We start from the raw sequence: 14,060 nt of genomic DNA on the forward strand, positions 1-14,060 counted from the left end.
CGAAACACCAAAGCTTGTGGCCTTACCTAGGAGGAAGTTCTTCGACCTCCTTGGTGATATTGAGAACTCGAACTCGCTCCCCGACTCACTCCCGCTCTAATCATCTCCAAGTAGTGACCCTCGATACGCACGGCAAAGAGGTCCCGGAACTGTTCGATGTCACATAAAAGTGTTTAGTGTTTAATGTAACCATAACCTAAAGAGAGGTAACAACCAAACATAAACACTCAGACGTACGAAGCTATACCATAAAGATGTAACCATACAGCAAGCAAACTAAACAATAACATTAACCGTACCTCTCGCTACGCACACCCAGGCATAACTCAGTTGAGCCACAGCCAATTTTTCCCTTCCGTTCTAAAGCTCGTGGAGGTGTGTGGCACATTTGCCTATGCAAAGGCGTTTTCGTGGTTTCGTCGCTCGTGCTTCAACTGAAGAAACTGAGTTCGCAATTGCGCGCACGCCTCGCGGAGGGCAGCCATGCTAGTATTCCACGCGGTAGCGTAAGCTGCCGCGACGGCCGGGGGGTTGCTGAGCGGGGCCGCGCTCCGGTATCGCCGCTTGCTATCGAAGCGAAGCAGACCGTCAGAAACGGGCAGTTAAAACTCTCTAATAGCTGCGGACACTGTGTGCTCGCCGCACACGAGCGTCTGCTCCCCGTCTGGGCCGGCGTCATATTGTCAACGTTTTGCATGTGTGGTGCAGTAACTTGAGCAAAAACGATATCAGGGTCACGCCCAAAACCATGAGGGGCCTCCGAAAATGAGGTGCCTACGAAAAAAAACGGAAAACTCGGGACGCCAGCATTCTGGTGCAAGGGCAACTGGCCTGTAAAATGGTTGGAGCTGCCTAACTTCTTAATATTTGTGAATATTAAAATTCTGCCAGTAATTATCCCAGCCCACAGGATGCTTGCAGTTAATATACATCTTTGGATATGAATTCTGGTTGTATATGTATCGGTTCCTACAAGCACCGAATCCGCGAAATGGCTCACCTTGACCGCGCTCAATGGCGTGTTCTTGGTGGCCAGCTCATTGTTCAATTCTCGAGCCCATGCACCACGAAAGCAAAACAACACAGTGCCATCAGATGCTAGGCGGTATGCTTTTTTTTCTCCCTTTCTGCGCGGTTTTTTTCCTCAAGAAAGCATAATTAACTCTACAGTATGCCTTCCAAGAGCGTGCACGCGTTTCCCACCAAGCACTGGCCTGAGTTCCAAAAAATTATGCGCTGTATTGCTCTCAGCGCGACCAACACCCTCAGATGCGGCAGTGATAGTACTTGCAGTGCTTACAGCGCTTTTGCGGCATGGCGACAAGGCAGCCATGCAAGCGAAGAGAGGGCAAAATATCGCAGTGGCACACGCACCGTCGCTCCCGACATCTCAACTGCGTATGACCGTGTCCTCTCCACGGCCGTTGCCAAATGACGGCATCGGTATCTTCGGCCGTGCGTTCCGTGGTTCATATTTCAATTGTCCATGACTGTACATTCTCTGTGTGCAATGTGTGTTCGCTGGCCATCCGTCGTGACTGTGTAAAATGGCTTTTCAGTTTTTCTAGCGAAAGCTACACTACGCTACCTCGCGCAGTCTTCTCGGGGTGACCAGTTTTGATCTTGAGAGCTAGAGGTCAAACCACACCCCTTTCCACAAGTGCACGGCACGGGGAAGCGGCCCGATGGCGGGGAGAGATAGGCGGCAGGTGAGAGATAGGATTATTCTTGGCTGAATCAAGCGCGAACCTAAACAAAGACAAAGAAAGTGGAACACAAGGGCAGCCGCTGGTCTAACAAGTAAAATTTAATATCAAGTAGAGTGAATATAAACACTTAACACAAAACAATAAAAACACTGCGCATGCGCGAAACAAGGTAACAAAAGCCACGGTGATAAGGCAACTCGGTAGACACCGGTTACAGTCAAGGCTCACAAAGACATGCAACCTCTTTGGGATTAAAACCCCCGCTATATAGGCTGACACACTTGTCTCGTATTTCTACTATGTGGAACGCTTCCTTAATTTCTTGGGGCGTCTGTTAATAGTGCCTGAATTAAAATGTCAGTGGAAGGAAATATAGGTAACTAGGTATACATCTGCTACACGTAGTACAATAAGAAGAAAGATGGGGTGATCGGGGGCCCTTTAATGACAATTCATGCTCTCTCGAACGCACGTTGATAGAACTTGTGTTTCACTTATTTTGTCTTTGTTTAAGTTCACGCTGGTATCATCCAAGAATATCTTTCCAATTTGCCGAGCTTCCAGCCCTTCTGCCGAGAGATAGGCGAGGAGGGAACTGAGACGCGCGCGGGACCCATGTCGCCACCTGGCGGAGCACCCGGCACGGAGCAGAGGACCCATGGCGGCAGGGGAGAGATAGGCGTGGAGGGAATGGAGACGTGCGCAGGACCCGCGTCGCCACCTGGGGGAGGAAGGCGAGGAGGCCACCGCCGAAGCGATAAGCACGCGCTACAAAGGAAGTCCTGGAGGCCACGTGCGGCGAATCTGGGATGTGGCCAGACGAACATCCAGCTGTGGTCGCTCGTACAGCGGTGGTGCTCGAACAACGCCGTGAGGTGATAAAATATGAATAAGCAGTGTATTCATTGCAAACATGTATGTATATTATTGCGAAACCTTACCTCGACAACACCTTATAAATAGACCTAGCCAGGGCAGTGAAGTTTTCGCAATAAAATAGGGTTAACCAAAGCTAAACCACATCAATCTTATTTCATTTGCGTGCAAAGCCAGGGAGAGTGTCTCACGTAATCGTCCTTTTTCTTGTACAAAGAAAACGCTTCGAAGATTTCTCTTTGCTGTTGCGTTCTAAACCTGCACAGCACCCGTGTTTCCTGAAAGTCACACCCGCAAATTCATTGGCGGGGAGGATATTTGGCAAATCACGCCGGCGGTCGTCTTGCACGCCTGACTTTCAGGGAACACGAGTACTGCTCACGTTTAGGACGCAACAGCCAAAGGAAATCTCCTAGGTATTTTGTATTAACAAAGAAAATGACGATTGCGTGAGAAAAACATCGCTGGATTTGCACGCTAATGAAAAATCAAAACGAAAGCTGCGCCATCCGTCTATTTTTAGCGTTCCTTGCCCTCACGTCATTGAAAAAACCACTTGGTTGTCAGTGCAGACACTCCGTACATGTTCTCACCTTGTCATCCTTATTGATGATATTTGTGTTTAAGTTACTCTTTGTGGTACCTTTACCCTTATTCTCTTATGTTTCAATTCTGTCTGGGATATCCTAGCGTCCGAAAAATTTCCTGCCTGGTGAAGTGCTATCTTGCTGTTGTAGTCATACAGCACCATTGTACGAACGACCGACGATGCTTGTTCAACGGTGAAAGAGGGGTAACGCTGTAAGAAAGGTGCGTTTTCCGAGTAAAGGTTGCATTAGACGTAGAAAACTTTTGTTTGATGCGGGCAGTGTCACTTGTTTGATGTAGTTCAGCGCACGTAATAGTTTTTCACGCCGAAATCAATATTGATAGCAGTTCCAGTGACACGATGAGTCAACACGTTACAGAAAGGTTTATTTCTAGTTACATCATTACTTTCTTTCTTTTGATAGGCTGAGGGTTAATCCGTGTCGTCTTTTCACCAGGCAGAAGGCTTTTGTTCATCTATATAGGCATAGTTAATTATGTTTTTTCTTCGTTAAGAAAGTTTATAGTGCTTGAAGGTGGAGGAAGTTGGAAGATTTGAGTTGGTGCTTCTTCAAACAGACAAAAAAAACGACTGGATAACTAATGGCTTGTTTTGAAAAAGAAGCGAAAGGTCAGTTTTCCTGCAAAACCAGGTTTTTTTAATGTTCCAAAATTAGAAATCCGGGCCCCTTGGAGAGCCTTAAAATGTGAACATCACGCGAGCAATTCTTTTGCCCTACTTTTAGCACATACGTTTGATAGGCTTTATAACAGTGGTGTTATTCTGATTCCCTTCGCATTGGTAATGTTCTTGTACCTGCTTTTCTGTCTTTTTATCAAATTTGCTACTGGCGAGTTAATACTGTGGAACCAAAAGCATTTCTCTACAATCGACCTGAGGCAGGTAGGATTTAAATATTTCTTGCTGTGCACTAAATTTGGTTTCGTAGTACCTTTGCATGTAAATTTTGTCCACGACTTACTAGGAGGTCGTCAGTGCTTTTCCATTTTTAATTATCCTAAAACTAAATTTCACTGAGGTCGACAATGCGCGTGACAGTTGTATAGCGCGGCGTCGATATACCCGAAAGAAATGAAAGTTCTTCATGCTTCCACAGAATATATCGAACCTTGTACTGACGCCTAGCTCTTTGCAGTATTTAAATACTACGCGATTTGTTTGGAGCGTCCTGTCTACTAAGGGAAAGGATTTCTGCAAGTTGGACAAGGTTATATACGCAACATACGGAGAAGTCTGCTTCCTAAGGAACTACTCCACGAATGTCGGGTAAGAGACTCCTCCCTCATGTATGCTCACTCCCGTATTCTAACCATTTTTCATCGTTCTTTTTCTTTTTTCACAGAAGCAAATCGCAACTCCTGAGAGGAGCATACTGCGACTTAGAATCGACTTGGTCTCCTGTAATGCGACCGTATGGCCCTACCACATTGCAAATCGGTGGTCCAGGTATAATTGGTTATTTTGTATATGTCCTTCTAAGTAAACACGTCGTTTAAAGCAAATATGTTCAAGTAAATATGTTGTCGAAACAAGATAATCACCTGCCGGCCCTCCACCTACATACCTCTCTTCTCTTTCCCACTCACCTCTCACGCTCTTCCCCTCCGGTTTCACTCCCCCCCCCCCCCCCCCGCAGTGCTTCCAACGGAAATTTCCCAAGATCTAGGGGATTTGTGTCGTCTTTAGGGAAACGGGGAATTTGTCAACATTTAGGGAATTTTTTGCGGCGACGTGGTCTGATGCCTTCAGTCGTGTAATGGTGCCCTGTTCAGAATTCAGAATGGTGTTCAGAATTCTTTATTTTTTATATATCTATGCATTTCAGTTTTACGATGAAGCACAGATATCTACTTGCCATAAATGTGCACCGAGCGAAGTCATCGCTCCTACGTTTGACATAGCTTATGTCCATTGCAAAACAACATGATGGATGAGTTTCATAAACTTGCTCGCTCTAATATCTCATACAATGCGCATCGTATGTGCTCGATCCTGTTATTCTTCTTTCTTATATACTTGCATGCTATTTGAAGTGCACAGTGTCCTCGTGCAAGATTTTTGTGTTTTGCATTGAACTGCAGTGTTTTCGATTATGCATTTTAATAATTTAACGTATCCTGCTTATGCGAAATGCGGTGTAACACGTGCTGTTCTTGGAATGGTGTATCGGTGTGTATGTGCAGAGTGATTGCTTTGCCTTGCTTGGTAATCTTATGTGTATTATATACTATTAATGTCCCCCCACGTGACAAACACTAGTGCCTCTGTGGTTCGATGAAATACAACGTTTAAATCTTCACAAATTGTGCTGCAACAGTTTTTTTTTCTTCATACGGTTACTTCAAAAATGCTTTAAAATTACTACATAATTATATCATAAATGTAAACTCTGCAGTCGTATCGCACAACACGAACACAATATCAGAGCGAAAACATCTAATAACCTCATTCAGCAAAAATCTAGGGAAATCTAAAGAATTTCTTTATCCGAGCTAGGAAAAAACTGGTTTCGCAGGTTGGTAGCACTGCCCCCACAATAAACATGGTGGAAGTTCACTGAATTCGATTCAAATTTACCGCGTTCCAAGGCCCGCGCGCAATCTATTGGAACCTTTCGTTAATGTTGGACTTCTTGGATTGCCACCAGAAGGTCTGGGGTTCCGCAGGAGCGTTTTTTTTTGTATTTTTGGATAAAAACATTTTTCGAAGGCGTATTTGTATTTGCAATCGTAAGAATCAAGCAGCCGTAAATTTTTGTTTAAAATAACAGTGCAATTATGACTGATGTATTGATGTTTTGCCAAAAATATGTCTAAAGTGTTCTTTTGCTGATCAATGCTGAGAAGTATGAAAATTGAAACCAGATTTAGTCGTTTGTAAATGTTTTACCTGTATAAACGCCTCTTTCAATAAATTTCTAAACTTTCCGCCGGACAGCTGGATTGAGGGACCGCCAGGTCAAACTTTACGTGTTTAAGTAGCCAAAAAAGACTATCGCCTTAAAACCGCGATACATTACGGTAAGTTTTTGAAGTAACAGGCAAGTGCAAACCACGCAGTTAGCATAAACGTTCATCACAACCAATACAGAGAGCATTGTTAGTCGCAACATTTTTCTGGGCATGCGTTATCTTAGACCCACAAGAGTCGATAAATTACTAAAAATACAATACAGCCCTCGCTGCATCAACGATTTAAAATCCCCCATTCAAAGGCCGAAACCAAGAAAACAGAATACTACTCTTTGGCCGTTTCCTCAAGATATTGTTCCTTTGAATTCTTTCCAAATGTGTTGACATATACTGAACCCGTTTCTATCTGTGAACGCATGTGTTTCAGGTTTGAAGTTTTTCGTTATCTTGACGAACCTGTGTTATATATGCAGGGATACGGCAAGAGCACATCGAAAAGTTGGTATATCGAGATGCTAGCAACACCTGCGGAATATTTTGGACGTTTAAAGGTTCTCTACTAGACAACCAATATAGCCATCGTAAGTACAAAATGTGGGCCTATCTTCTGTTGCTTCAATCACGGTATAGATTTATTCATTGTCCATATTCAAAAGGGAGGCTTGTAGTTTACCGGGGGAAAGATTATAGGAACGCAATGATTGGATGACATGTCCTCCTTGTCTTACTCATGGATGCCTTCTTGGGTTTTGTCAGGCTCGCTTAAGACTGTTCTATCGTGGCCAGTTTTCCAGTGTAAACATAGTTCCCTGCGGACCAGTTCAACGTGGAATTTAAGTCGGCAGGACCTCGCCCTTTCTCCAGTAAGCCAGCCCAGCCCCTGCTGAAGCTTCTGCAGTGTTTAATTAATCGCTAGACATCGGGCACTTTCTGCAGCCTGCTGAAGGCGCACGTTGGTGCTGATTTAAAGGATGTGGACGCATCGCACCACGTGTATTGCGAAAGCCTTAAACAGTTTTAAAAGAAATAAAATGGGCGTCCGGAGTCTGTAACATAAAACGTCTACCACGTATCCGTGACTGCTTCAACTGTAGCCCCTGTATGGCGTGTTGGTGCACTGAGCGCACGGTGGCAGGCTGCGGACTTTTTTCTCACTCTTAACTCGACCAACGCTAAGAAAGCTGAGAGCAGTATGCCGAAAATAGCGGTGCCGTCGGCACGCGCAAGTCATTCGTATCACGAGGAGAGGCACGAGACGTTTCACCACGCAAGCCTGAAAGGCAGTTGCTGACCTTCAATAAAGGGAGATGTGTCGAGTGCATCCAGGGATAGAAGATTTAACACGGAACGTTAAAGGCCTCAATCGGTGAGGCGAAGACGACATCAACCCTAAGCGGAGGGAACGGGATAGACGCAAGGACTGGGGCTCCCTCCAGCGTTTTTCCACGTTTAGCTTTGGGGCGAGCCCGTTCACTAGGACCACAGAAAACAAGCGCTGTAAAAACCAAACATAGGACGAGGCGCGGACAGGACAAGTGCTGGGGTTTTTTACAAAGCTTGTTTTTTGTGTGACTATGAATCAACACGCCCAAACCTTTTCCCTGCCGTTCACTAAGAGGTCCACAAAACGAGCCTAAATGCGGCAATGGCCAGAGGTGGTCATTTCTGCCACTATACTGCAGATGAAAAGACGGAAAGAACAAGCTGAGTAATTCATAATCCTCGTCAACTCTTCCATTACGCGGCGGCTACTACGAACAGCGGCGCAACGCGTAGGAGACAAATCAAAGCCATTCAAAGGCCTTAAGGTGCATTGCAAAGCAAAACACCTCCAGCGGCTAGATTTAAAAACACTTCGACAATGCCAGGCAAATCATGGCACCTCAGACGTTCAGCTGGACTTTCATGCTTCACGTTCAGAACCCGCAAGAAGGGCGTAGGTGTCCTCGGATTTTTTATAACGTGTCGTGTGTACTATGCGGTCGCATAGGTCATATTTATAAAGACCAGTTCGTGTCCTTTTAGGTTTCGTGATCCGGCCCGTACACTGAGGGTGTGGTGTCTTCAAGTAATTCACGACTTTATTGGGGTAATTTCTCTCGATATAGGTTCTATGTCAGTGTACCCGAGGGAGGTTTGGGAGTTGGAGCTCGAGAAGATGGGATGGCTCAACACTGCCTGGCAGTCTCGTGGACTTGTTTTTACCGATCTCCCCGAGCTCTGGTTTTTAGCAAACTCTGACTGGCATTTTACACAACGTGGAATAGGTTTATGATCTTTGTGGTCATAACAATAGTGTATGCCTTCGTCTTGTGTTCAAAGCATTCACAAGAAACGCACGAAGGGACAAAGACAAAAAGCTCGGCTGTTTCTTTCTTCGTTCCTGTGTTGTGACCGCTTTAAACACAGAGATGAGCAGCTACCAACTAGCCCAGCCGAGCGTTCTGCTGCAGTGGGTGTTTTGCGTAGCTCTTTAAAGAGCGCGCAAGTCCTGACTGGGCCGAAATTTTGTATTGTCATTAAGGTCAATTCGTAGCAACTGTTACAAAGTGCCAAGCAGTACGAAGACTTCGGCTTCTTTTTCGAGGCTCTGCCCGTCCGAGAAGACCCTTCTCTTGCAATTCATACTCGGTAGCTCGGGACATAACAAGGCAATTCCTGCTTTACTTCAGTCGACAAAGGCATCAATGCTGACACATTTCTTAAGATCCACCAAATGACCATCTATCATTTCTGAATAACCATAGCATTTCTTAGCCCAGTTAAGATGTGTAGTTTTTGTACCTGGGGATCCCGAATCAGAAATGTTACTTATGGGACTGCTCATTAGTGGGTCACTGACTCAGTCAGCATTCCTGAGTCACTGTCTACACCAGTGGTGACCAAGTGTGCAATACCTAAGGGTCAGTCATTAGTCAGCACTTTGTACATGACCTAGAAGAATAACAAGACCCGGGGTGGGACTGGAAGCTGAAGTGGAGCAGAGACGGGGAAAAAGATGAGGGAGATAGCACGACCGATATAGCGTGAGGAGAAATAGGACCACGGAGAGCACTACAGACGGAAGTGGGAAACGGAAGGATAGTGGTAACGGAGAACAGGCTGGTATCGGAGAAGTTATAAGGACGGGAAAAAGGGAGGGATAGAGGGTACTGGGGTGGAACGGAAGTGGAGAGAGATTGGGAAGAATAGGGGTTATTGAAGGTCTTGCGAGAGCGAAGGAAAAGAATTAGGCGGCGGATAAATGCGGAAGGGCGCACTTTCGAAGAACAATGAAAAACTGAGCCAACATTCGCGAACCACACAATGTGTATAGCCATTTTGTAAAACACTGACGATGATGATAATAACAAGTATACCAACATAGAAGCCAGTATTCCAGATAATTGCTTCGTCGTCTTTTACAACTTAAAGAAAAGGGAAGCAGATTCAGCAGGGATGTCAAGAGGTTGCGGAATAAAGCCTGGAGTCCAGCGTGAAGGGCACTTAAAAGGCGGACGAAAGGCTGGGGAGTGAGAAGGAATGTTGCGTGGTACGGAGGTAGACGGCTGTAGTCTTTTCGAGCCATTTGTAACGAGTCCAGTTAGCGTTACTTTTAGCGTTGCGAATTTGTGCTCCCCAAGCAACTCTCACTATGTAAAACGGGATTAAAACGTGCAACGTAATTATTACCTTCGTAAAAACCTTAATCCCATACTTGAGATACGAGCCTCCCCATTGAATAAAGTCAATCAATCAATAAAGGTTGTGTTTGAGAAACCTGGTGGGTTCATTAGGTGTGTCCTTATTTTTATTGTACTTTGCTTAGTACTGACAATATTGTCACGGGCTCAGTCCCTTGGCTACTTACTATAAACGGAACCAGTGGCCAACCCTCGCTATGTGGGTATGCGCCTTCTGGGATAAGCAATGGAAGTGTTTGGGCCTGTTGGTTCATACTTCACACAAAAAACAGCGCTCAAGACGGGACAGAAGGAAGGAGGCTACACAGCGCTGGGTGTGTAGCCTCCTTCCTTCTGTCCCGTCTTAACCGCTGTTTTTTGTGTGAACCTTCTGGGATAAGTGAAACCATAGGCTGGAAAAGAAGACGCTCGCGAATGTTGGTGTGCGTGCAATACATGGGACATCGCAGCTGCTTTCCCATCTATTTTCGTAATGGCAGTCTCTAAAAACATCTCCTTCGTTGCAACGTCACAATATAATAAAATAAACATTTCATTCTTCAGAAAAAGGGCGGACAGGTTGCTTTTTTTTCGCTATGATTTATTGCATAGAACAGTTTTATTGTAAGCGATTTATTGCATACAGTGTTTTTATAGTAACCATGCTCACAAAAGTAGAACGCGCACTCAAACAAAACGCTATTAACTCAGTCGTTAATTGTGTTTTAACGAAACATGCATTCATTGTTATTTGTTCATTTCTTTATACTGTGGTTCAACGTTTTATCTGGTATTTCAAACTGAATTTTATTTTTCAGGTGCATTCTCAAAGTATCATGTGTGTGAGCTCCGCATAAAAGGGAGCGAAACTGGCCCTGACAATACGACTGCATGCCACAAGGCCTTTTTCAAGCTTTGCGGTCGTGACATAATTTATGATATTTATAAAGGCATGTGTTCACGTCCTAAAAGCAATAAAGATAGCAGGCTATAAACTTTTTTGTTGGGCGTGCATTCCCAATGCCACAGCTCAATGAAGGTTCATTAATAACCCGTTCACCTTGTGCCACCTTAAAACTCGACATATGGTTTCGCCAAGGTTAGATGTTTCGGTCCTTCGTTTTTAAAGTTACTTATTTTCTAAATTTTCAAACATCACCTTATTCGGCAATAAATTCTACCGGCATAAAATTACCATGTTATGAACTCACATAAAAGGTACGCATTTTTTTCCCTTTCAAGATACAAAGGTCCTATACTAGTGACCTGAATATAGTCATCGATCAACCGCCTAAAAGTATTATTTATACAAGATTACTAAGAAATTACACATCACTCTTTCATATGTGCTTTTTAATGTCTGGGTTTTACAGAACTACATTACAACCAGGCAAGGGATGATCCTTCACACAGGGTTTTAGGAGTACCTGTGAATGTCGTGAGCGTTTTCTATCAGCGCTGACCAAGACATAGTCTAATGTTTTGAGAAGCCTTGTCCACTTGGAAGGCACTCCTGCTTGATAGGCGCTTGTCACAAGGAAAACATTATGAGGTATTCAGAGCTGGGGGACTTTCTCGCGAAAGCCGCAAATATCAAAACCCAAACAGAAGAAATGCACAATGGCACATTTTGACTTTTCAAAATTGGTCAGCAGCCAGGCAATTGGAGATTATCAGTGCTGAGTAAAAGCGATGGTGAACTGTAACGGGTGATGACTTAATATCTGAGCGTTTCTTCAACATGGTTAGAGCCAGGGCCCACCGCCCGAGTTTTAATTTGCAAAATGGGCGTCGCAGCCACAGCGCCGCTTCAGGCGAGATTGCCATTCGCTTCAACGAAGTCTTCATCACTGACGTCAATATGCTGCCTTAGCGCTGCACACTCTTCAAGGATGACCAGCATAGAGCTCGCAACTTTGTTCGCCGAAATAAACACCTTTGTAATAAACCTTGATTTTGTCTCAGTGGGACCAAGTAGCTGCCGGATCCTGCAATAGCATCGATAAAACAGTACCCAGAAACTAGATTTAATACAAACGACCAAAGACCACAAATAGTATCTTCGGAGTTAAGGTATCGGTAATACATGACAGTATTTTATCACGAAAAAGGTATTCGGCGCAATTTGGCAAGACCTAACTGCTGGACAAGTGTTACGCACATAAGAGGTCAATAGTTTTTTTTTTTCGTGCCAACCCCGACACCAGTGTATTTGGCGGTGGAACTCACAATGTTGAGTAAGCTTATCACGCCCTACAATACATAGCCGGTTCATTTAAAACGCAAACACTAAAAAGTGCACGTTTTATTTTTGATACAACGATAAATACCCAATTTAATTACTGCCCACCATGCCTCTAGAGGTGATCACGCGTCTGTAAACCACGCGTTGACGCCACTTCTCGTACTTTAGCAACCACCACATTCAAGTGTAGAAATTTTCCAATAGCGGTGTGTAGATAGCAAGATGCACGAGGTTGAGCTCAGAAGAGCAGTTTATGGAAAGCTTTTTATGGAAGCCTTTTATCAGTTTATGGAAAACAAAGGAAGATTGTGCGGGAGAAAATCAGGTTAAATCGAGGGTTTGACGAAGCCCGTGTGGTGGGTATAACACTTTTCAAAAAAAAAAAAAACAGGCACCGATTAAATGAAACTTCTAGAGCTTTATATTTTGAAGCAAACAAGAGACATCACGGATACTCAACAGCATCCTTATTCACAATCTACTGTGAACAAGAATTCCGCAGTAAATCTGAAACAATTTGTGTTTGCTTTATATATTAAAGTTTCTCTGCCCTTTTTACCGTAATAAAAACTTGACATTCACCCTAAATTCAGCCAAGCAGTGCAAACGAAAGCTATTCCGGTTCCTCGAAAATTATTCCAGTTGTCAAAACATTATTTCTGGTTCAGAGATCGAACCCGAAACCAGCTGGTATATAAGGCAGTCACCCCATCAATAATGAAAACCTTAAGGGCTTCCTTTTGTAGCTTTGGAACAAATTCATTTACGAATTGGAGTTGGGGGCAAGTTTTAGAAACGCAGTTCAAAAAAATTCTTGAAATGGAGCAAGGACCCATAGACTCACTTTCTTCAAGATTAACGTCAAAATTTGCTTTGCAGGGAATGGATAATCATGCGCTCATGAATATGTGCGTCCTGAGAGCCGCAAGTTTTAGACACACCCTACTCAGAGATGGCGTTGCAGTAACAGGCACACTTGAACCTATGAGAGGCATTGGTGCAGACGGGTGCAGAATAACTCCAATTGAAATGCAGCAAGCATATTGATTAAGGCTTCTCTTCAGAAATATCGTGATTACACGGGTAAACTTATAATACTGAATGCCTTCAATCACTGTTTCAAAACAGTTCATTTCAAACCAAACATGGACATTTTCTGGACGTACTCATACAAACCCTGGAACTTAGAGTGTTACGTAAAAACGAATTGCTGAAAAACATAGCTGAGGTGGAGCCCCGGATGCCTTAATAATCCTCAGAGGTTTCGTGGCCGAAACTGAAGAATTTTAAATAGAATTTAACGGAAAAGTTGTGTTTTGTTTTCACCAATTTGGTCAGACAATGCAGTAGCACGTCCCACGCGGGCCACTTAACTGAATGAAGCTCAGTTACAATGCATTAACCGTATTCTGAAGTATATATGGATATCACTCCCGACAGATAGGTGAACATCCAAACTATTAAGACTTAGGTAGCGTAAACACACGCATCGAAACAGTGTGACTTCATCACGGTACTCCACGATGCATGTGTTAAGGAAGGTTGGGGTTTTCTATTCCGAACTTAACACTCGGACGAACACTCGCACTAAGTACCTAAACAAAAGGTTGTACGTCGATCCGAAGTGTACACAACAACCATGAATCGAGATATTTAGTGCAGTGTCTCTATAATTGAGGCAAAAACACTATCCTTTGTCTCCGCGACATATTAGGTTGAGTGAACACGTTCTTCACAATCATTTAGGAACTTTTGAAGGTACCCTTCTCAATTTGTATCCGATAAACAACATCCGCATACAAACAAGCACTAGACAGGCAGCAGTACTTGTCATTTCCCATTTCGATCAAAAACTTCCAAATAGTAATTTAAGCCTAAAACGCGAAACAAAAGCCTACAACTGCCAGCACACGATATCCTTAAATGTCGAATGAAATTGCTGCAAAAGAAGGCACATGACTGGAGACCAAAAGAAACGCCGTGTCGCACAATTCGGTTGGCTGAGACCTGAAATGACGTCATTCTTTAAAGGTATTACGACAGCTG

The 14,060-nt window shown here is 44.0% G+C and overlaps 1 long non-coding RNA gene across 1 annotated transcript; it reads left to right on the plus strand.

Annotated features, from left to right (window-relative positions):
* The first annotated feature begins 3,927 nt into the window (after positions 1 to 3,927).
* LOC144141644 (uncharacterized) lies at positions 3,928 to 10,681 on the plus strand. The gene is made up of 5 exons (XR_013316664.1): positions 3,928 to 4,077; positions 4,331 to 4,461; positions 4,538 to 4,641; positions 6,581 to 6,688; positions 10,588 to 10,681. It is a non-coding gene; the product is annotated as an uncharacterized LOC144141644 (long non-coding RNA).
* The last annotated feature ends 3,379 nt before the right edge of the window (positions 10,682 to 14,060 follow it).

The sequence above is a fragment of the Haemaphysalis longicornis genome, unplaced genomic scaffold (assembly GCF_048455015.1).
Source record: "Haemaphysalis longicornis isolate Haplotype H1 unplaced genomic scaffold, Haemaphysalis longicornis Haplotype H1 scaffold_6, whole genome shotgun sequence".
In the NCBI taxonomy this organism is placed as follows: domain Eukaryota; kingdom Metazoa; phylum Arthropoda; class Arachnida; order Ixodida; family Ixodidae; genus Haemaphysalis; species Haemaphysalis longicornis.